This window comes from Leopardus geoffroyi, chromosome X (assembly GCF_018350155.1).
Source record: "Leopardus geoffroyi isolate Oge1 chromosome X, O.geoffroyi_Oge1_pat1.0, whole genome shotgun sequence".
NCBI lineage: Eukaryota > Metazoa > Chordata > Mammalia > Carnivora > Felidae > Leopardus > Leopardus geoffroyi.
In genome coordinates, this window is record NC_059343.1 from 107,438,750 (window position 1) to 107,462,390 (window position 23,641).

Sequence of the window (23,641 nt, forward strand, 5' to 3'; positions counted from 1 at the left end):
AACTGTACCCAGGGCATCTTTGTTTTAATCTGTTTTATACATTGAGTTGAAATATTCCATTTAAACACAGAGTCATACAATTTAAAAGAGTTTGAAAATCCAACAGCAAAAATACAAACAACCCAATTAAAATGGGAAAAGGACTTGAATAGACATTTCCTCAAAGAAGATACACAAATAGCCAATAAACACAGGAAAAGATGCTTATCATCACTAATTATTAGGGAAATGCAAGTGAAGACCACAGTGAGATACTATATCAGGATGGATATAAATAAAAAAGTAGAAAATAACAAGTGTTGGTGAGGATGTGGAGAAATTGGTACCCTTGTGTATTACTGGTAGGAATATAAATGGTGCAACTGCTGTGAAAATGATATGGTTGCTCCTGAAAAGAAATTAAACATAAAATTACTACATAATTCAGCAACTCCACTTCTGGATATATACCCAAAAGAATTAGAAGCAGGGGCTCAAACAGATATTTCTACACCCATAGACATAGCAACATTATTCACAATAGCCAATGATAAATGGATAAACAAAATGTAATATATATCTACAATGGAATATTATCCAGCCTTTAAAAGGAAGGAAATTCTGATACCTGCTACAACAGAGATAGACCTTGAAGACATTATACTAAGTAAAATAAGCCAGACACAAAAGGGCAAATACTGTATGATTTTACTTATATGAGATAACTATACTAATCAAATTCATAAAGACAGAAAGTAGAATGGTAGTTGCCAGGGGCTGGTGGGAAAGTGGAATGGGGAAATATTGTTTAATGGGTATGGAATTTTAGTTTGGGAAGATGGAAAAATTCTTGAAATGGATAATTGGTGATGGTTGCACAACAGCGTGAATGTACTTAATGTCACCAAATGATACACTTCAAATGGTTCAAATAGAAAATTTTATCCAACTTTTAAAAGTTTAAAAAATCACTGTTCTATGACACTTTATCAGTTTGTTGATAATGAGAAGAAATCTTTCAAAGTGTATGAGGTAACCTACCTTTCTTCAAATGGTGCCAGTATTCCCTTTAGGATGAAAAAAATTTATGGATATTCTATTCTCTAAATATAAGCACTGCCTGGCATGAATCAAATACAAACACATTGGGAGCTCAGCACAGATTCAAGGATTAAATCCACCCCAGAAGAGAGCTCAGGAAATGGGATACAGAATATGTATGAGTGTAGAGAAAGGCCTAGAGCTTCAAGGGCTGGTTGGTGCCTAGCCACACACTGGGGGTCAAAATTATTGACCTGTGTTTTCAGTAGCTTCCATAATGGCTTACTAAAGGTATACATCAATAGACAAGGTTCTAAGACCAAGTTAGGGGAGAAGAAAAGTTGAAATTTAGGGAATAAAGCAGATTCAATTGGATGCAGTTAAATCCAGATGTCAAAGTTGGACTAAAAGACCTAAAAACTGGGGCACACAAAGAAGATAGTCAACACAGAGAGCAAAGAATGATTGAAATGTAGGCCCAAGTGTAGTGTGGCAAAGTTGGAGTGGTAGGAACAGTAGTCTTGAACCATCATTGACTATCAGGACACAGCACTCCAAACACTATGCCATTAGTGAAGCTTACTTAACCTCTCCCAAAAATTCTGAACCAGGTAAGGTGAGACAGTGACAAGAGAAACTATTCAGAATTTCTTTAAAATACCACCCCTAATGTTGGAGAGAAATACTCAAGGCCCAGAAGACCAGTGGAGAGGAGGGGGAGGTACCATTTCCAAAATAGTCAATTCACATATGGATGATCAAGCATGAAACACAGCACTAAGTTGAGTCATCCATGGGGTTTCAATTGTCATCAAGAACTAGGCATCCACTGGTGTCCACTTTGAAGAAAGTAAGTGCTTACAGGCACACCAGGAATTTCTATGTCAACAATAGCTAAATCATTTTAAAAATCATTTATATATTTTCTTCAAATCTTAGTAACATCCTTGACTTTTCTCTTTCTCTCATACCCCACATCCAGTCTGTCAGCAAACTGCCTTCAAAATAAATGCAGAATTTGTCTCCTCTTCATCTCCTCTACCAAGCCACCATTATCTCTTGCCATGTAAACTCCAACAGCTGGTCTCCCTGCCTCCACTTCCCCTTCCTATGATCTGCTCTAAACAAAGTGACCAGAGGGAGCCATTTAAAATGTAAATCAAATCATTTGCAGATGTACAAAAAGGCAGTACAAAGCAGACTAGGAGTGTAAGTCCAGAGCTAGACTGCCATAATTCAAACTCCAGATCCATAACGTTCTAGCTGTATGACCTTACCAAGAAACTTAATCTCTTTGTATAACTTTCTGTCTTCCTTACAACAAAGGTAATATTAGCAGCTATATGGTAGATTTGTTTGAAGATTATATGAAATTGATACACCCAACACACCTAGCATAGTGCCTGGAACCATAAATATTAGCTATTGTTATGTCACATAACTGCCCAAAACCTTCCAAACAATACCCATCATGCTTAAAATAAAAATCACAAGTCTGTACTATAGCTTAAAAGACCCCATGTGAACCACTAGCCTTTACATACTTCCCTGATTTCACTTTCTATCATTCTTTTCCTTGCTCAACTAATTCTATTCACATTGGCCTCCTTGCTGTTACTAGAACACCCTAGACATTTGTAATTTCATTTGTACATTCAACAAATATTCACAGCGACTACTGTGTAACAGGAACTGCTCTAGGTACTTAAAATACATAATGAACAAAACAGATGAAAATCCATACCCTTTACAAACAAATCTATGCCTTTCTCCACTCCCATCTTTGTCTCCTAAATCCTATTTCCCTAGATAAATCAAACATAAGTGAAAGTTGACCAGGAGAATTGTGGGGCCAGGTAGGAGCAAAAGACAAAAGTGAGAGAGAAGTGGGAGCCTAGTTTATCACATGAGTGTTAGGTTTCCAAACATTGGTTTATTAAGGAGTCCTGAGACCTCAGGGCCAGTCACCTAATAATATCTCTCAGTCCCAAGCCATACCAATCTGCCCAGTAAGCCGGTCCCATCCTCCCTGAGCAAGGCCCATGCACATAAAATTAATTGCACTCATGTCCCCACATGAAATATTGAAGGACTTCAAACCGACATTGTAAGAAAATGACTTGTTTTGCTAACACAATAAATATGGCATGGTCCAATAGGTCATTGTTTAGGTAGATATTTAGGAGATTATTTTAAAACATATGACTAAATTGTTGAGACATGGATAGTGGATTATTTTTATTAATGCATACTGGATGGAAGAAAATCCACAATTTTTTTAGTTTGTTACTAAACTAATTTCTGAGTTTCAAGACTTCTTTGTATTCTGTAAGGTGAACAAGAACACAAATTATTAAGCCAGTCCAACAGGAGACTAGAACACTCCTGGCCCTGACCCAAGGACCTCCTGCACACGGCACAGACTTCCCACTCAAGCTCCTCTGCACAGTGCTTAGCCAATTAGCAGAGTGATAAGGCAAAGTGAGGACACTTCATGAAGTCCCTAGGTTTTCAGGGCCTGTGCATGCTACAGGAGACAGGCTGCAGGACCTAACTACCTGAGGTCTCTGGGTGAAAATAAAAGGTTGGACAGCCAACCCAGCACTGACAAACCTGGTTTAAAAAAGCCCTGATGGTCATATGTCCTAATCATTCCTCTCTCTTTCCTTATTTAGCATTGGGCCTAGCTGGCTACTAGGCCTCATCTCCTACCCTAAGGCAGCAGGGAACAAATCGTTTGTGAGTCAAGGTTGCTGTTTACAGGAATCTGGTAGTAAATCTTTCTTTGAAGCAAAAATGACTGCAAAATTCTTCAGCACATCTGCACTAGGTCTATGGATTTTCTGTTTTCCCACTGTGTATATTTTTAATTCTACAGATACCACATGGATACATTCTTGTAAAAATGTAATTGGTACACATAAAGTTAAAGGTCCCCTTGACCACCGCCTCCCTATTCTATTCCCCTACCTAGAGACAACCACTATGATCAATTTGCTCTATATCACTCAAAGCCTTTTCCTATTCATCTTTGTTCTTGTATATATCTTAATTTACAAAGTTGTTTTGAGGGATTTTTCTTTGAAAGAAATAGTGCCAAACTATTATAGTGTATTTTCTGCTTGTTTTATCTCCTTAACAATATGCCTTAGAGATTTTCCCTGTTAGTAGGTACAGAGTTATCATATTCTTTTTAACTGTTTACATAATATTCCATAATAAGGTGGTACCATTGTTTATTTAATCAGTTACCTTTGAGGCAGCTCCCATGCTTTCTTTATTTGGGCTACTCTTAAAATTTCTGAAAGATGTCTGCTATAGAGGGAATGTTTGTGTCCCCCCAAAATTCATATGTTGAAATCCATCTCCCAATGTGGGGCCTTTGCAAGGTGATTAGATCCTGAAGGTAGAGCCTCCGTGAATGGAATTAATGCCCTTGTACAAAAGACACCAGAGAGCTCCCTTGCCTCTTAGACCACATGAAGACACAGTGAGAAGACACCTATCTATAAACCAGGCAGTGGGCCCTCACTAGACACTGAGTCTGCCAGTGCTGTACCTTGGATTTCTCAGCCTCTAGAACTGTGAAAAATAAATATCTGTTGTTTATAAGCCACCCAGTGTATGGTATTCTTTTATAGTAGCCTGGATGGACTAAGACAATGTCCCATTGCAGAAAATAACATATTTTCCTTTGTTGTGTAACCACTTTAACTTGTTTTATTTTACTTTTCACTTTTCCCCTACTAATTCCCTATTTGGGAGACTGTTGCTTTGCCTTAGACTGAGGAACTATGAAATAGATTGCTCTTATTTTCCCTTTCACCAGAATGGTAAACTTTTTCTATCCCTGCCATAACAATATGATTTATTCACAGCCACTTCTTACTCCATTTCCTGTTTACTCTCCAAAGCCTAAGTCAGTCTATTTCCCCTTCCTGAAGTTTCTAAGACAACTTATTTCCAGAAGCAATTACCTAGAACTTCTAAAAAATATACCACCTTCCAGGAATGTTATTCAAAATATTTAGCAACCAAATGAACTAGGCACAGACCAATCTTCCTGGATGCCTGAACAGGGCAAACACTACTAGTCTTGGTGTCATGCTGACACCAAATGGCTGAATGCCAGGCTTTCTTGCAACTCCTTTATGAGATTGTCTCCCAAACCATGTCTCTGCCTCCAAATCACATTTTTGTTCCCCAAACTTCACTCATCCATTCGATACACATTTATCAAGATGCTACCGTATTCCTTGTATTTAGGCATTGTATTAGAGTAGGGTTTCTCAACCCCAGAACTATTAATATTTCAGGCAGTATAGTGGTTGTGGGAGACTATCCTGTGCCTTGTAAGATGTTTGGCAAAATTCCTGGCCTCTATCCACTAGATTCCAGGAGCAACTGCCTTCTCCTCAGTTGTGACAACCAAAAATGACTGCAGACATTGCCAAGTGTCCCCTGGGGGTACAAAATCACTCATGGTTGAGAACCATTATATTAGATGTGGAGGAGATATAAGACAAAAAGACAAAAATCTCTGTCCTTGGTTAGATCACAGTCTCATTTAACATTTTATTTAATATACTGGTCAGACAGCCTAAAACGTTTCTGTTGTTAGAGTTATGTGACCTAAATATCCAATATTTATTCAAAGGTCTATAGAAGCAACTTTATATTGGCAGCCATGGCCCAAGGTAAAGTAGTAGTTAATGAAAGAAATGGGTCAATGCTTATGAGCTCCATAAATAGAAATTGCAATCACAATTGTACCTTTTTTAAGGCAATAGCTGAGTCCTGAAGCATTGTGGACAAATGCAACTACATTTCCCCACTGACAGAATTTAATAGCCCAGAATCACTTTTTTATCTCCACTTGGTCCTAAATGGATATAGTCTCCTTAGACTTTAGGTATTGATTAAGAACATGTGTGTAAAGCAACTAGCTCAGTTCTAAGTGCTTGTAGTGGATTATAGCATTCATTCATCACAACAAGCCTATGAGGTAGGTGCTGTTATAAATCTCAGTTTTAAAGATGAGGGAATGGAAGTGCAGACAAGTTAAGTAAGTGGCCTAAGGTCATACAACCATTACACAGTAGACCCAGAACCTACATTTTCAACTACTACATGGCACTGCCTCAATAAAGATGAAGAAGAGAAAGAATAATGAGGAAAAGAAAGAGAAAGAGGAATAAAGAATTAAACTTACCCCAGCCTCCTCCCGTGGATTTGAATATGGTCCAAGTAGCAAGAGAAGCAGGTTCTGTATTGCAAATGCTCCAGACCACTTTGGAACTTGATTATGACCACCTCAGCATCAGGTGCCACAGATACAAAGTCAAGAAAAATCCCTGGCAAGTCTTAAAGTTGTGTCCTCAGAGGCAATATGAAGTTGGCAGGAACTACTTGCCTCACTCAAGATCAGAGAAGCAAGGGAACAAAGTCCAAATTCTTTGACAATGTCTCACTACCCTATTCGCTGCACTATATTCCAAAGAAAAAGAGTTGCTTGCTATGGAAGAGGATACTCAAGGTCAGAAGAGCAGGAGGCCCAGACACTAGAATACCAAATAGCCATTAGTGAGTATATCCACCAAAGGAGTCTTCAGATAGAGGCTCTGAATGGTTCACCACTGAAGATAAGCATCTCCACTGTACTTGAATGTTTCTCTTCTTTTTCTTTTTGCCTCCACAACACAGAATCTTCACTGACTCGATTTTCATTCTTTGCCAAGTCCACCCAAATTCACTGTCCTAGGTAAGTTAAAAGACATATATATACAGTCAGTTTTGCTATAACATGATATATGTATTCTTTAAAAATTGCTGCACTATGCAAAATTACACAATAAAAACCACAGGGCTTATGAGGAAAATGGGACTAGAGGAACAACAATAAAAATATCAGCAACATGTTAAAAACCAGGTAAGAAAGGCAGCACAGTTTTGCACATGCTAATGGTTAAGAAATACATAAATACTACGATAAAAATGGCACTTTAACTTGAATAAACCTAAAGTTTGCTTGTGGATGTGGGCATGGCAGATTATGAGTTATTGTGAAGTGGTGAAAGGAGTGTTATCTGAAATCAGATGAAAAGTTGTAAAACTAAATGTGAATGGCTGTGGCTAGTATATATTTGACGTGTGTGTTTTGTGTATTACCCTACAGCTCAGTTCAGCTGGGTGCTGTTTTCTGCATTCACCTGGCGTTTCTTACTGATGGAATCATGCTCAAGCAAACACAAAATTCATGTCATGCTCAGATTGTCCACTGATATATCAATCACATTGGAACAAACAGACGTTACAGCAGAATGGACTTACAATTATTTAGCTAGTAAGAAGATGGAAGACAGTGGCAGAATGGAGTATTATCAAGGACAATAAGCATCCAGTTAAAATTCCAAGCTACTTTTCCATGCTACTGTAAACGCATACACCTACAACTAAAAGAAAATATATTTTTATATTTTCCCTTTTGTTCCAAGATCCTAAGACAAAATACTGTGAGGGTTACAGGTCCTATTTATCTCCTAGTGTGAAGGCACTATCCTGGACCTGCTGCCTTCCCCAAAGAGACAGGACAGGTAAGTAGGAGTCTTTGGAGGATTATCGGAATTTTAAAATTTTTTTTAATGTTTATTTATTTTTGAGAGCCAGAGAGTGACAGAGCATGAGCGGGGGAGGGGCTGAGAGCGAGGGAGTCAGAATCCCAAGCAGGCTCCAGGCTCTGAGCTGTCAGCACAGAGCCCAACACGGGGCTCGAACTCATGGACCACGAGATCATGACCTGAGCTGAAGTCACATGCTTAACTGACTGAGCCACCCAGGTGCCCCTATCGGACTTTTATAGAACCTTCACCTCAACCAGTACTTAACAGGCACAACTGAACTAAATAGAGACAGAAACAGCCCCCAGTGTCCATTTTTAATTATTTCCCTTGATTTTGTGCTTTTGCATATCCGATTCCCTCCTCCTAGAATATTTCCCCTTGTAATCGTTTTCAAAATATGTCCACAAATTTTTGATACTTCCCCACTTGAGGATGTGAAGTCTAATTCCTCTCCCCTTGAGTATGACCTGGACTTAATGACTCACTTCTAACAAACAAATAAAGAGATGGTATGTCACTTCTGATATTAGGTTATAAAAAATACTGTGGGTTCCATCTTGATTTTCTGACCCTCCCCTTGGGATCATTTGCTATGAGGAAAGCCAGCTGCCATGCTTTAAGTTTCCCTAGAGAGAGGGCCATGTGGCAAGGAAAAAAACAGCCCACAAGAAACTGAGGCCTGCCAACAGTCATGTGAGTAAGCTTGGAAGCAGATTCTGCAATCCCAGCTGGGCCTTGAGATGACTACACCTTGGCTGACAGTTTAATTGCAACCTCTTGACAGACTGAGCCAGACCCATTCATTTAAGCCACTCCCAGATTCTTGACTCTGAAATACTGTGTGAGATATTAATATTTGTTGTTTTAAACTGCTATGTTTGGGATAACTAATTAATGATAGCTATCTATTAGCAATAGATAACTAATACAACTCTTCCCCACTTGGTTCATTTTCATTTGTTCTTCAAGCAGCAACTGAAGTGTAACCTAGTCCATGAAATCATTCTGACGACGTTCTGCTACAGAGCCCACTCAGTAATCTTTTTCAAGTCTTACTTATTATATATTTTCAGTCTTTAAACTTCCATCTGGTTAGTGTTTATATTTTTTATTTCTTTGCTGAGGCTTTCTATTTTTCTATTTTTTTCAAGGATTTTGCCCTTGTTAGTGTATTTTTATAATAGCTTTGCTTTAATTTTTTCTGATAATTCCAACATCTGTCATCAAGGATGGCATCTGTTGATTGTCTTTTCTCATGTGAGTTAAGACTTTAATTCTTCATTTGCCTAATAATTTTGGATTGTATCCTGGATAATTTAGATGTTGCCTTATCAGGTCTTGGAAATTGTTTAAATCCTATGAATAATGTTGATACTGATGTTTTTGTTTTAGCAGGCAGTCAACCTGGTTAGGTTCAAGTGAAAGTTCTGATCCAACATCTGTGGGTTGTGGTTCCAAAGTTTATTCCATTTTCAAAGTCTTTACAGCACTATCCAGGTATATTTCACATGTTCACCATTAAGTGAATAGTCTGAGACCTGGGTGGTGGTCTATCTGTTCAGTTCTTAAAGAGTTTAGTCTGCTAAATAGGACCTAATCCACACATGTTCACTCAGGGATGAGCTCTGTAGTTCATAAACAACTTTATAAGGTCACTTTCCCAAGCTTCTCCTTTTCTATGATCTCCTCGGCACTTTTCAGAACCTGAGGCTATTTTTGTGTAGTCTTCTGGCCTGAAAGCTAAGGCTTTAGTTACCCTACTCTACAATGCACTTTTGCAATTGTACCCTTGTTTGGGTCCAAGCAATAGGAGACAGAGAGAGGAAAAAAAGCAATGGAAGTTAGCCCAACCCTCTGTGAACCACAGATCCAACAAAAAGGGAGGAAAATTCCCTATCCTCAAAGTTTTAGTCCCTACAGGCTCCAATTATCAGCTGCTGCCACTATTGCCACAGAATGGGAGCCAGAACACAAGAAAACAGAAAAGAGTAGAAAAAAAGGAGGACTTCCACACTAAGTGTTAGGAGTTCCCTTTTCCATTATTTTTTTTTTAATTTTATTTATTTTGAGAGAGAGAGCATGCACAGGGGAGGGGCAGAGATAGAGGGAGAGAGAGAATCCTAACAGTGAAGAGCCTGATGCAGGGCTCAAACTCAAAAATTGTGAGATCATGACCTGAGCTGAAATCAAGAGTTGGACGCTTAACTGATTGAGCCACCCAGGTGCCATCCCCTTTTCCATTCTTGAGCCAGAATTAGATTGCTTCTCCTAGAGCTCTCTCTGTCTGCTCCCTGATGGCTGCTTAATAGGATTCTAGTGTGCTGAGTTCAGGCCAGGGTATAGCAGAATTTTTAAATGACATACTTATCACCAGTTCAGTTAACACTTTGATTTGTTTTTCTCCCCCAATCTGCTACTATTTACCTTTCATACTGTTCAATGATCCATTCATTCTGTTCAGATTTTATAGCTATAATACAATGGTGAAGACAAGGTAGAGTATGCTTATTTCATCTAACCCATAACTGGAATCCCATGATACTATATTATAATTACCTAATCTTGTTTTTCTGTTTCTCCCTCCAAGCTCCTTAGAACAGAGATTTTGTATATCACCCCATAACTAGAACATAGCCTGAAATAACATTGGTGATTAATAAATTTTTCAGTAATCACTGAATGATTGAAGGCCCAATCCCAGAAAAGTACCCATTCCTAGAGTCCAAAAGCAAGGACACCAGCTTGGCAGCATAAGCATGGAGCAGAGCTTGTACCAGTGACAAAGAATTACAGTGCCCTTTTTAGTAGTGTAAGTCATTTCCACAGAGGGCCTCTTATGGCAATGCTCCCATCTTTGCCATCTAATCCATTATTACTTGCAGGACAGAGGTTTCACATGTAGTAGTAAAGGGATGGGTATATATACATAAATGACCATCAATCAAAACATTTCAATGAACAAACCAACTTGTTCTATGCTAGGCACAGGAAGAATAGAAAAGGAGGAGGAATTGCCCCTACTTCTCAAGGAACTTACAGTTACAATACAGTTACAAAGACTCATATGGAAAAACAAAACAAAAATCAAGATATGACATCAGGAAATATGTAATTGTGAAGAGCACTGTAGTAGTTCAAAGGAGGTGCAGATCAGTGCACACTGGCTCAGCTACAGCAGAAGAAGAGGCAGGACTTGAGACGAGTCTTCAACTATGGATTAGAGTGTAGTAAGTGGAGGGTTTTTTAAAAATATTAAGCAACACAAGCAAAGATATGAATATGGGGAAGGGCATGAAAAATAGATGGGCCTGACTAGACAAAAGATTATATTTGATGAACCATAAGAAGACTCAGTGGTCTATACTTATTGCTACATTCTGGCCATGGTGTCAAATAATATTAAAATCCCAGGGCTAAGAGGGATCTTCACTTATTCAACCCCATCCAATGCCTAAGACTCTTATTGTTTTGTGCATCCAATTCCCCTCACCCTTCTCCTAATACACACACACACACACACACACACACACACCACTCTCTTTCTGACCACATTGGTCCATTTAGAATCAGTGTATCTCTTTTGAGAAGTATCAGAAAATATTTTCTATCTCTACTGGGGTCGCCAGGACGTCACATGGAGAGAGCCTAAATGCAAAATAAAGGAAAGCAAAGACAAACAGGGCCCCCTCCAAAAAATGGCAAGAAAGAGTCTGATGATATCAATTGATCCCTTGAACCAGCCCTCCCTGAAATCACTTCCCTATTATATCACACAATAGACTCTATTTTTAAGCCTTTTGAATTGGGTTTCTGCTCATGTGCCACAAAAAGAGTCTTGACTAACACAAGCCTTCTCCACACTCTGTTCACCAACTGGTTAAGCAGCCCAATGGTTTGGAGTCTTCAGATTGTAGGGCAAACATTTCTTTTTGAGGCAGCCTATAACATCTTTAGACAGCCCTCTTAAAATATTACTCCTTTTATTGAATTAAAATTTGCCTTCCTGTTACTTCATCTTCTTGGTTCTAGTACTCATCTCTGGAACCAAATAGAACAAGGGTAATCCCTCTGGCACACTCCTTTGAGGACAGCTTTTGTGTCTTCCTTGAGATTGCTCACACTCAGTTCCTTCAACAGTTCCTCATGGCATAGTTTGTATGACTGCAGGTACTCTTACCAGCTTGGTAACACTGCTCTGAATGGGTTCCAGTTTGTAAAAGGTATTGTCCAAGACTAAGTGAAACATTCTAATTTGATGAATACACATTACGATGGGATTATCGATTCTCTCACATTCTATCATCATAGTGGTTCTCAACTTTGGTTTCCCATTTGAATCACCTGGGGAGCTTTAAACCTACTTATTTCTAGGCCCTACCACCACAGATTCCTATGCAGTTGATCTGGATTGAAACCTGTGAAGCCAAGTGTGTGAACCACCATATTAGGGTGTCATGAAAAAAATGCATAGACATGGGCAAAATAAGTGAAAAGGGTTAAATGGTACAAACTTTTAGTTATAAAATAAATAAGTCACAGGGATAAAAAGTACAACATAGGAAATACAGTAAAAAATATTGTAATAACTTGCATGGCAACAGATGGTAACTACACTTATTGTGGTGAATGAGTAATGTATAAAATTCTAACTATATATTAGTTATAGAATGTACTAATATTAATATATTAGTATTAGTATAATATTTTATATATAGAATTATTGAATCACTATGAATCACTATCACTTGAAACTAATATAACACTGTATGTCAAATATACTTAAATAAAAAACAGAATAAGACATTTGAAACAAACAAGCATATAGACACATCTCACAGCTAACTTACATTTGAGCTCATTGAACATTAAAGCCCCTAAGACTTTTTTAATATGAGCTCTGCTAAGCCACATTCCATATTTGGGTAATCAGTTTCTTGGACTTTCCCCATAGTCTTTTGTGCTACATTTTTAAATTTCATCTTGCAGATTCAGCCCATCTACCAAATATGTCAAAATTTGCAGAATCATAATTCTGGCTTACATTGTGTATACTATGCCTTTGTAAATCTTATGAGCCTGTTTTTTTATAACTTCAACCAAGTCATGAATAAAAATGTTTAATAGGACAAGGTTAAGGACAGTACTCTATAACTTATTACTAGAAATCATCATATTAAGTGTCCAAATCTGTACCCATACCTTTTTGTTATATTACTTCAACAAACTATACTAATTGACATAACTGTATGAATGATGCCACAGATCTTCATACTTTCCACAAATACATCATGAGAAATCTTGCTAAATGCCTGGATTACAGCCACATATATATTGTAGGCTACATTCTCCAGAGCCATCACTCAACTAATTAAATAAGCAAATGAAATTTGTATTATATGACTTCTCAGCAAATCCATGTTGACTCCTACTGATCAGAGCTAACTCTTCTTAGGATTATAAACTATCTTCTAATTGCAACCTCTAGAATTATTGTCTAAGATTGACATAAAGTTTGCCAGCCTGTGTTTCATACAATCAATCCATCATTACTTCCTTTCCAAAACCTACAATTTCATTTGGCCATTTCATGTCTTCCTGAAAATTGGTCCAGCTTCTTCAAGTTTTATTATCTGCAGAAGAATCCAGAAATTAATGTCTATGATTATGTCTGATGTGTGACTTTCACAGAGAGCCCGAGACACTGAAGTAACCAGCCTCTCCTTCAGTCCAACTTTCTGCTGCAAAATTGAGTACTACAGACATTAGAAATCATCAAAACACCCCATTAGGGAACCAAAGAAAGGCACCTTCCCCATCTTAGCTCAATAGTCTTCTCCTTCTTTGTTCATTATATTCACTATCATTGTGTTTCTCCAGTAGGGGTTGCCAAAGTGTGTGTGTTGGCAGGGGGCTGATTTCTATGTCATCAACTTTTATCTATGGCTGTACTGTAACTTTGAGAGTTTTGCTGCTTTATCATTCTCTTTGAGCTGGGAGCAAAGAGAGAACCCACATTATTATTTAGTAGAGGCTGCAATTGAAGCGTCTGGGCAGCAAGCAGAATAAGGAGCAGCAGAATATTCCTTTGTTCTCACACAGCTGCTTGCCTTTTACCTCTATATTTTATATGCTTAGATCTTACCTGTCAAACGCTTTCATGTCTCTCTTCCTCCCTCTCTCATGTTCCCTCTTTCCTTTCCTCCACCTTCTGTTTCTCAAATACATTGCTATATTATGTTCTCATGGCAAGGCTGGGCCTCTCAAGTTGATCTGAATTCATTATTTTTGCCAGTTTTATCCCAATTTGATGGAATTTCTTGATCACACATTGAAAGGCAGCTAAGATGAAAAGAGGCACTCTCATGAGCATAACTGGTCCTAACAGAACTGGTCAACAAGCAAAGTCTTAGATGTCACTGTCCTCAGCTCATGCTACCAGGCATGGGAAAGGGAGGGCATATTAGAGGAAATACACACTTTTCCCCTGAATCTTGTTTTGCAGGTCAAGTGCTGACCTAGGAGTTATGCCTCTTTTGATACATTTTCTGCAGTTCTTGGGAAGGAGGCTCTGGTGTAGAAGTATGAGCACTGGCCTTGGTTACCTCAGCTCCATCACTGATTTATGTGTGTCTTGGTATACCCATTCAACTTTTCTAAACCTATTATTTTATCCCTGGGTTGGGATAATAACAATAACAACACCAAAAATAATAACAACAATAATATTGATCCCTATGAGATTGATAGGAGGATTTGAGTGACATGAAAGAATTCTATAAGCTTTGATCTTCATGAACTAAGAAGAGTGGGTTACTGAGTCTCAAGGCCCTCATATGAGCTATGTGTATATAAAATATTATCAATTATAATAATGATAGTTAAAATGTATGAGTGTATCTGACAGCCCCTCTTCTAAGCACTACACACACACACACACATACACATACACACACGTGTGTACATGTGTAACCACATACATAAAAACTAGGGTTCTTCCAGACACCATGCCACCTACCTGTGCCATCTCAGCTCACACAACAGAGGCACCGTGGTGCACAAAAAAACAGCACAAAGTAAGGCATCAGGAGTTCTGAGCTATAACACTCAATAAACCATGAATTCACTCTGCAGACTTAAGCAAGTCACCCCCACCAGTGATAAACTAGACAATGCCTACAAACCCTTCCTCTTATATGCTAAGACTAATAGTAAAGGGGACATAGCACTAATGGCAATGCAGGAAGAATCCCTGTTTCAATGCCTCATTGTGCATACTGGTGGGGAAGGATTGGTCCTCACACCAATTACCAGGGCTGTCCCAGCCTTTATGTTCAGCCAGCACAGTATGCTGGTGTCTCTCCTGATGAGGATGGAAAGGATGATGAAGATGAGTATCAGCTGTTTGGTGAAGTCTGGAGTCTTAGTGCCTTCAAAGGAATGGCAGGAGATGACCCTGGCCTTGATTCCAACAGAATTCTTCTTGCTAGTTTTATCCAGATTCAAACCCACCTTAATCCTTATCCCATCAAATACCTTATAAAAGGTCTCAAATGCCAGTCTCCAACCCCAGAACCCAAGCAGTCCAGGCACCATCACCAAGAGCAATGGCAACTTCTACTTCTGCTCAACCACTGCTGCAAAAGGCTAACAAGGGAAGGCTACACTTCATTGTAACCCTAAGAAGAGTCTCTATCTTTCTCTAAGAAGGCTCCAAAGGATAAATATTTTCTAAGTGGCCACCCAGGTGGTATGAGAAAGCCTCTTACTCAAATTGCTCTCTTCCATAACCTAATGTCTTTATGCATGAAATTCCACTGTATATCATTTCTTTGAGAGAAGCATGCTGTTAATATGCCTATAATATATGAGAAAGGTAACACATTAATCCATTAACACATTAACCTATACTTTATCAGGTAAATTTGACATACAACAGGTCCCAAAGGGATTGGGATACAAGACAAGGAATTCCTGATAATAATGATTATGAAGAATATAAAGAGATCTCCAGAGATAGAGGACACTCCTTGAATTGCAAGCATGGCCAGAAATCCATGACAGGATGTGGAATATGGGAAAGGGTGGGCATATTACAGGAAACACACACTTTTCTAACAATAAAATCTCATTTTTTTAAAAATATTTCTTTGCTTATTTATTTTTGACAGAGACACAAAGTGTGAGCAGAAGAGGGGCTGAGAGAGGGGGAGATACAGAATCCAAAGGAGGCTCCAGGCTCTGAGCTGCTAGCACAGGGCCCTACACGGGGCTCGAACTCATGAACATTGAGATCATGACCCGAGCTGAAGTCGGATGCTCAACTGACTGAGCCACCTAGGCACCCCTTCATTTTCTACTTATAAATCTCAGGACTGGTAAATAGAAGGGTAGAGATCCTTGCCAGTTTCAAACAGATAAAGCAAGACCATAACACATGAATTTGACTAAGATAACTGACTTTATCAGGAGGTGCAATTGAATCAGTGGAGGATACACAAATTCAAGTCCCTCCCGTTCTCTGAACCTCATTTTCCCCATATACAAAATGAGGAGTTTGGATAACCCAAGCCTAAGATCTCATCTAACTCTAACATCCTATAATTAAATTCTCAAGAACTTGCCAGTATACTATTAAAGCAAAAAGAAGAGATTCAGGATCCATTGGTACTTGTACTTTGAGACAGATTATTTTTTCAGTCAATATTTATTGAATGCTTAATATATGCCAAGACTATGTTAGGCACTACACAAGGCCCTTCACAGGCATCATCTCATTTAATCTCCCCAATACCTTAGGAGACAAACACTATTATTAGTCCTATAATGAAACTGAGACTCAGAGAGGTTAAATGAATTTTGTAAGATCACACAGTTGGTAAATGATAGAATTCAAACCTGACACTAGCCACTCTTTAGCAAAATTATGATAGAACACATATCACCATACCCTTAGAATGACCAAGCATAAGCAAAATGAAGAAAATGGCTGTGTGATGCCATGGAAAACATAAGCTTTGGATTCAGACAGATGTGGCTGTAACTTCTGACTCTGTTAATTTACTTACTCTAAGCTTAGGTTTCCTTATCTTTAAAATGAGAATAAAAGGGTTGATATCAGAACTAAATCTCAATGAATAACATAAAAATGTAAAGCACTTGGTACATGGTAAATAATAAGAGAATTCTTTCCCACTGTAAAGCCTTACCAATTAAGTTTATGAACCAAAGGAAGGATGCAAGCATAATTATACTCTTTTCCAGGTTCTACAGGTTGTGTGGTTCTAAAATACCACCAAGAATGAGGTAGAAAACCTGCCTTAATTTGCAAAACAACTTAGGGCCCATGCATCTGATAAAAAGCAGCTAGGCTAGGCATCTATTCTTTAGTCTCTAAGCTACATACTCATTCTGCATTTGAGTAACTAGTGGGGATGAACTCTAAGAAGCCAAAAGCAATGTAACACCAAGGGCAGCGTGCCACTGCTTCAGCTCTTCCAAGCTAACTCACTTTGATACCTAAATTTCTGTTGTCAAAGAAATAGGATTCTCTGAGTCCTAGGCAGATTGTGAGCGTAGTTAGGATGATCCTACCCAGGTGGTGGAAAAAAGGTACAGAGAGGAGAGTGAGATTATTGAGCCCAGGCTGTGGCAGGAGCCAGAGGTAGTGAAATAGAGTTACAGTACCCCATATTCCTGAAAACTCCCTTTCCTAAGGCATATAAAGAATAGAACACTGGTGGTGAATACTACTAGCTCCTAGCTTGCTGAACATACTCAGAGTAAATAACAAGAATCTTTAATCTTTACTGAGCTCCTGAAGCTCAGAACAATGTCATGAGGGAGACTGGGAAGAAATTATAACCTTACTTCACATATGAGGAATCTAAGACTCAGAGACAATATGTAAGTTACCCTCAGTCCTCAGACATTAAAGGATAGAAATAGTATTCAACCCCAAATATGTTTAGATACCATTGTAGAGTTCATCACATGGGAAGAAAGAGAGTCATGAGGAATGAACCAGCATACAACCCTATAATCTGTGGCTTCTTGTTAGCAGAAGCTATGCAGAGAGACCTATAGGGATGCTGATGCTGCATTTACAAATGGGACCAAGAATAACAAATCCAGTTTAGGGAAGTAGGAACTTTGATGCTTACGCTACAAGTCTCCACTATGCTCTGATGCCCCAAATAAAACTAGCAGAATTTTGCAGAACTAGCAGAGCTGGTGATAAACAGAAGAAAATTTCATTCCTTTGTAAGAACTCTTCTAGGAGGAAAAACAGGCGTGGAAATAGTAAACAGTGAAGAAAGCAGAGATTACAATATACTTAGGCTTTAGAATTTAAATAAAAATCCTATGTTCATTTACATTTCACATGGAAACATAAGATGGTCTCAACCAAATATTTATATGGTCATAAGAGGTCTGTCAGTTGCCACAATAATGCTGCATAGCAAACCACCCCTAAACTCAGAAATGTGAAACAACAGACATTTATTTTTACCCACATGTCACTCACCTAGGTTAGGCCTACGTGGGCTTGGCACCAGACTTTGGGATGGATCCAGGTATGCTCCACATATCTCTCATTTTCCCTGGAATAGCGGGATCCGTGGGTCATGTTCACTTCATGGTAATGGCAGAAGGGCAAAAGATAAGTCTAACAACAAAATACATTCTATGCCTCTGCCCTTGTCATGTCTCCTTAGCCAGATGACTAAGCACAAAGTCAAGGGGTGATGGACCATACTCCAACCATTACTAGGCCAAAGCAAATCACAAGGCCAAGCTCAATATTAAAATGGTATGGAGGTATATTCCTCCCACAGAGATTGAGGAGTAAGGTCAAGGGAGTGAACAATAAATGTAACACAGTCAATAAAAGTTTTAGATGTGGGGCAGCATTTATTTAACTTAAAAAGGCAACACAGCATACTTATGAAAAGCTTAGGCTGTGACATTAGGCATACTTGAATTGAAATCCCACTTTTCCACTTAGTATACTAGCTTTTTGCACCCAATCACCATCTTTTATGTGCCAATATGGGGAATAGGGGGAGAGGAGGCAATCAAAATTAGAAGAATGTTTGTTGTACTTAAGGTATCACCCCAATAAAATGTTAAAATTGCTGTAACCAAGAAGAAAAAAATGTTTATGTATCCAAAGGTTCCAGTTAATTAAGAGGTGCCTGGCTGGCTCAGTTGGTAGAGCATTGCCACTATTTATTTCAGGATCATGAATTCAAGCTTCACATTAGGGGTAGAATTTACTTTTAAAAATGTAGAATGATTTGATATTATTAGGGTGTCTGGCTGGTTCAGTCAGTAGAGCATGTGACTCTTGATCTCAGGTTTGTAAGTTCAAGTCCCATGTTGGGTGTAGAGATTTACTTAAAAATAAAATCTTAAAAAAATGTTTTTAAAAAGGTCCCAATTTGGGGCGCCTGGGTGGCGCAGTCGGTTAAGCGTCCGACTTCAGCCAGGTCACGATCTCGCGGTCCGTGAGTTCGAGCCCCGCGTCGGGCTCTGGGCTGATGGCTCAGAGCCTGGAGCCTGTTTCTGATTCTGTGTCTCCCTCTCTCTCTGCCCCTCCCCCGTTTATGCTCTGTCTCTCTCTGTCCCAAAAATAAATAAACGTTGAAAAAAAAATTAAAAAAAAAATAAATAAAAAATAAAAAGGTCCCAATTAATTAAGTCTTAACTGTTTTATTTTTTACTTTGCTTTGATTTCAAAGAGAAAATGAATCATTTCCTGCAACAAACCAAAATTACTCTAGGGGCGCCTGGGTGGCTCAGTCAGTTAAGCAATCAACTCTTGGATTTGGCTCAGGTCATGATCTCATGGTTCATGAGCTCAAGCCCTGCATCTGGCTCCATACTAACAGTGTGGAGCCTGCTTGGGATATACTACTATCCATATTCTAGTCTGGCCACTGGGTGTCACACAGGCAGGAAATATTCAAATAGCACTGCAAAAGTTTGTTTGTTTGTTTGTTTGTTTTAAGCAGGCTTTACACCCAGAACAGAGCCCAACATGGGGCTTGAACTCAAGACCATGAGATCAAAACCTGAGCTGAGATCAAGGTCATATGATTAACCAACTGAGCCACCCAGGCACCCCATCACTACAAAAGTTTTAAAAACTAAACTGATATAGGAACTTCAGCCCACAGAAGGAGTGTTGGAAATTGTGGTCTTAACTAAACCAGATTATCTGATTAAAAATGAAAATATCAACATGCTCAACAGTATTTAAGCAAGTCCTAGGGTCTCAAAAATGTAATATTCAAAATGTCCATGATACAATCCAAAATTACTAGACATACAAATGACTACAAAATCTTGACTTACATAGGAAAAGATAATCAAGAGGTCAGTCATGGAATGACACAGATGTTGGGATTATCTGATAAAGTCTTTAATTCACCTATTATAAAAATGCTCAAGTGAAAATGAACACTTTTTAAATTTGTTTAATGTTTATTTAGTTTTGAGAGAGAGAGAGAGAGGCAGAGCTTGACTGAGGAAGGAGCAGAGAGACAGAAGGAGACACATAATTGAAAGCAGGCTCCAGGCTCTGAGCCATCAGCACAGAGCAAGACATGGGGCTCGAACTCATGAACCATGAGATCATGACCTGAGCCAAAGTGAGACGTTCAAATGACTGAGCCACACAGGTGTCCCAATAATGAATACTCTTGAAACAAATAGTAAAATCCAACATTATCTGTAAAGAAAAAAAGATGTATAAAAGAATCAAGTGAAAATATTAAAATCAAAAAATAACTTAAGGACTCATTAAATAGTCTCATTAAGTAGACAGGACAGAGGAAAGAATCTGTGAATTTGAAATAGAATCAAAAAATATTACCCATGCTGAAATGTAGAAACAAACAAACAAGGTTTAAAAAAAATGAACAGAGTCTCAGAGAACTGTGCAGCAACAACAAAAGATTTAACAATAGTGTCTTCAGAGTCTTAAAAGGAGAAGAAAAATAATGTAGTGCTGAAAAAATATTTGAAGAAATAATAGCTGAAAACATCTCAAGCTTAGCAAAAGAAAAAAACCCTACAGATTCAAGAAGCTGAGGGAACCTCAAATTGGATAAACCTAATAAAATGAATGAAATGAAATGAATGTCAAGATCATGCATCATGGTTGAACTTCTAAAAAATAAAGACAAAGAAAAAAATCCTGAAAGCAACCAGAGAGAAATAGGGATGGGGGAGTGTTACAAAGGACTGTAGGTTTTTCATTAAAGACCATGAAGGGCAAGGAAGTTGCATGATATTTTTAAAGTGCTGAAAGAAAAGAAATATTATCCCAGAATTCTATGTCCAGTGAAAACATCCTTCAGGAGTGAAAGTAAAATAAAATCATTTTCAAACAAAAGAATCTAAATTCATAAACAGTTTACTTGTTCTTAATCGCAAAAGGAAATTCTTCAGATAGAAAGGAAATAATACCAAGAGAAAACTTGGAACTTCAGGAATAAAGGAGCATAAAAAGAATTGTATCTGAATAAGTATAATAGAAATGAGCAGAAGAAATATTTGAAGTAATAGCTGATATTTTCCTAAAATGAATGTTTGACCCCAAGCCATAGATACAAGAAGCCCAGAAAATACCAAATATAACAAATACCATAAAATCTACAACTCAGTGGGAATGCAAGCTGGTGCAGCGACTCTGGAAAACAGTATGGAGATTCCTCAAAAAATTAAAAATAGAACTACCCTATGACCCAGCAACTGCACTACTATGTATTTATCCAAGGGATACAGGTGTGCTGTTTTTAAGGGACACATGCACCCCAATATTTATAGCAGCACTATCAACAATAGACAAAGTATGGAAAGAACCCAAATGTCCATCGATGGATGAATGGATAAAGAAGAAGTGGTATATATATACAATGGAGTATTACTTGGCAATAAAAAGGAAAGAAATCTTGCCATTTGCAACTACATGGATGGAACCAGAGGGTATTATGCTAAGCGAAATTAGTCAGAGAAAGACACATATCATGTGACTTCACTCATATGAGGACTTTAAGAGACAAAACAGATGAACATAAGGGAAGGGAAACAAAAATAATATAAAAACATGGAGGAGGACAAAACATGAGACTCTTAAATATGGAGAACAAGCAGAGGGTTACTGGACGGGGTGTGGGAGGGGAATGGGCTAAATGGGAATGGGTAAGGGGCACTAAGGAATCTACTCCTGAAATCATTGTTGCACTATATGCTAACTAATTTGGATGTAAATTAAAAATTTTTTTTTAATCTACAACTCAGTACATCATATTCAAACTGAAGAAAACCTAAAGACTATAGGAAAATTTTGAAGGAAATCAGAGGGGAAAACCCACCTTACTTACAGAAGAACAAGGGTAAGAATTACATTGGACTTCTCAGAAACCATGTAAACTGAAATATTTAAAGTGTTGAAAGAAAGAAAAACACCACCCAGAGTACTATATTCAGCAAAATTATATTTCAAAAGACCTTCAGACAAAAACTGAAGGAATGTGTTCCCAGTAGACCTGCCTTACAAGAAATGCTAAAGAAGTTCTTTAGAGAGGAGGAAAATTATATAGGTCATAAAAAGAAGAGCATCAGAGAAGGAATAAATGAAAGTTTAAAAAAATCTTTTATCTTGTATTAGTCTTAACTGATCTAACAGATAACTCTTCAAAGTAGTGATAGCAACAATGTATTAGAGAGATTGTAGCATATGGATATGTGAAATAAATGACAGTAAAATAATACGGGACAGGAGGGAGGATTTGGGAATACTGCTATAAGGTATCTGCACTACTCATGAAATGGCACGGTGTTATTTGGAAGTGGACTTAGATAATTTTTAAATGCATATTGGAGACTGTATTAGAATTTCCAAAAGAAGAATCATTTATATGCTGAGAAAATTGAATTATATAAAATGCTCAATTAAAACCAGAGAAGCCAGAAAAATGGGAGAAGATAAAAAAGAAACAGAGCAAATGCAATGAACAAAAGCAGTTGCAGAGCACCTGGGTGGTTCAGCTGGTTAAGCCTCTGACTCTTGATTCAGCTCAGGTCTTGGTCTCATATTTTGTGAGATAGAGCCCTGCATTGGGTTGTGTACAGCACAGAGCCTGCTTGGGATACTCTCTCTCCTCTCTCTGCCCCTCACCCTCAAAATAAATAAACTTAAAAAAAATTTTAATAAGAAAAGAAAGAAAGCAGTTGCAAATATAGTAGATATTAATCTATCATATGATATCAATAATCATTTTAAATTTGAATGGTCTCAATACACAAATTATAATACAGAGACTTTCAAAGTAAATAAAACAATAAGACCCAACTACATGTTGTCTATAAGAAATTCACTTTAAATATAAAGACACGGGTGTATTAAAAGTAAAGGATGGAGAAAGATATACCATGCTAACACTAATCAAAAGAAGGTCGAAGTAGCTATGTTAATTTCAGACATAGCAGACTTCAGAAAAAAATAGAAATTATCAGAGGTGAGAAGATGATACATAATGATAAAGGGGTCAATTCTCCAAGAAGATATAATGATTTTTGAAATGTATGCACTTAACAAGAGAACATCAAAATATATTAGGCAAAAACTGATAAAACTGTAAGGAGAAATGGACAAATTGTCTCCTCTATCAATAATTGACAGATCCAGCAAGCAGTAAATTAGTAAGGATATAGTTGACCTGAGCAGCATCATCAATTGTGTCTAATTGACATTATAGAATAATTCAACCAACAACAGCAGAATACGCATGCTTCTCAAGTTGAAATGAACATTCACTAATTTAGACCACATCATATAACATAAAACACACCTTAACACATTTAAAAGACTAGAAATCATACAGAGTATGCTCTCAGACCGCAGTGGAATTGAACTAGAAATCAATAACAGAAAGATAGCTGGAAAAATGCCAAAATAATTGGAGATAAAACAACAGACTTCTTTTGCTTTT

General features: G+C 37.9%; 1 long non-coding RNA gene across 2 annotated transcripts; it reads right to left on the reverse strand.

Annotated features, from left to right (window-relative positions):
- Positions 1 to 268: 268 nt before the first annotated feature.
- LOC123594828 lies at positions 269 to 18,360 on the reverse strand. 2 transcript variants are annotated; one of them, XR_006710895.1, is made up of 3 exons: positions 18,166 to 18,360; positions 6,233 to 6,777; positions 269 to 388 (listed from the first exon to the last, which is right to left on the reverse strand). It is a non-coding gene; the product is annotated as an uncharacterized LOC123594828 (long non-coding RNA). The 2 variants fall into 2 exon arrangements; XR_006710894.1 differs by lacking the exon at positions 18,166 to 18,360 and adding an exon at positions 7,351 to 7,477.
- Between the last annotated feature and the right edge of the window lie 5,281 nt (positions 18,361 to 23,641).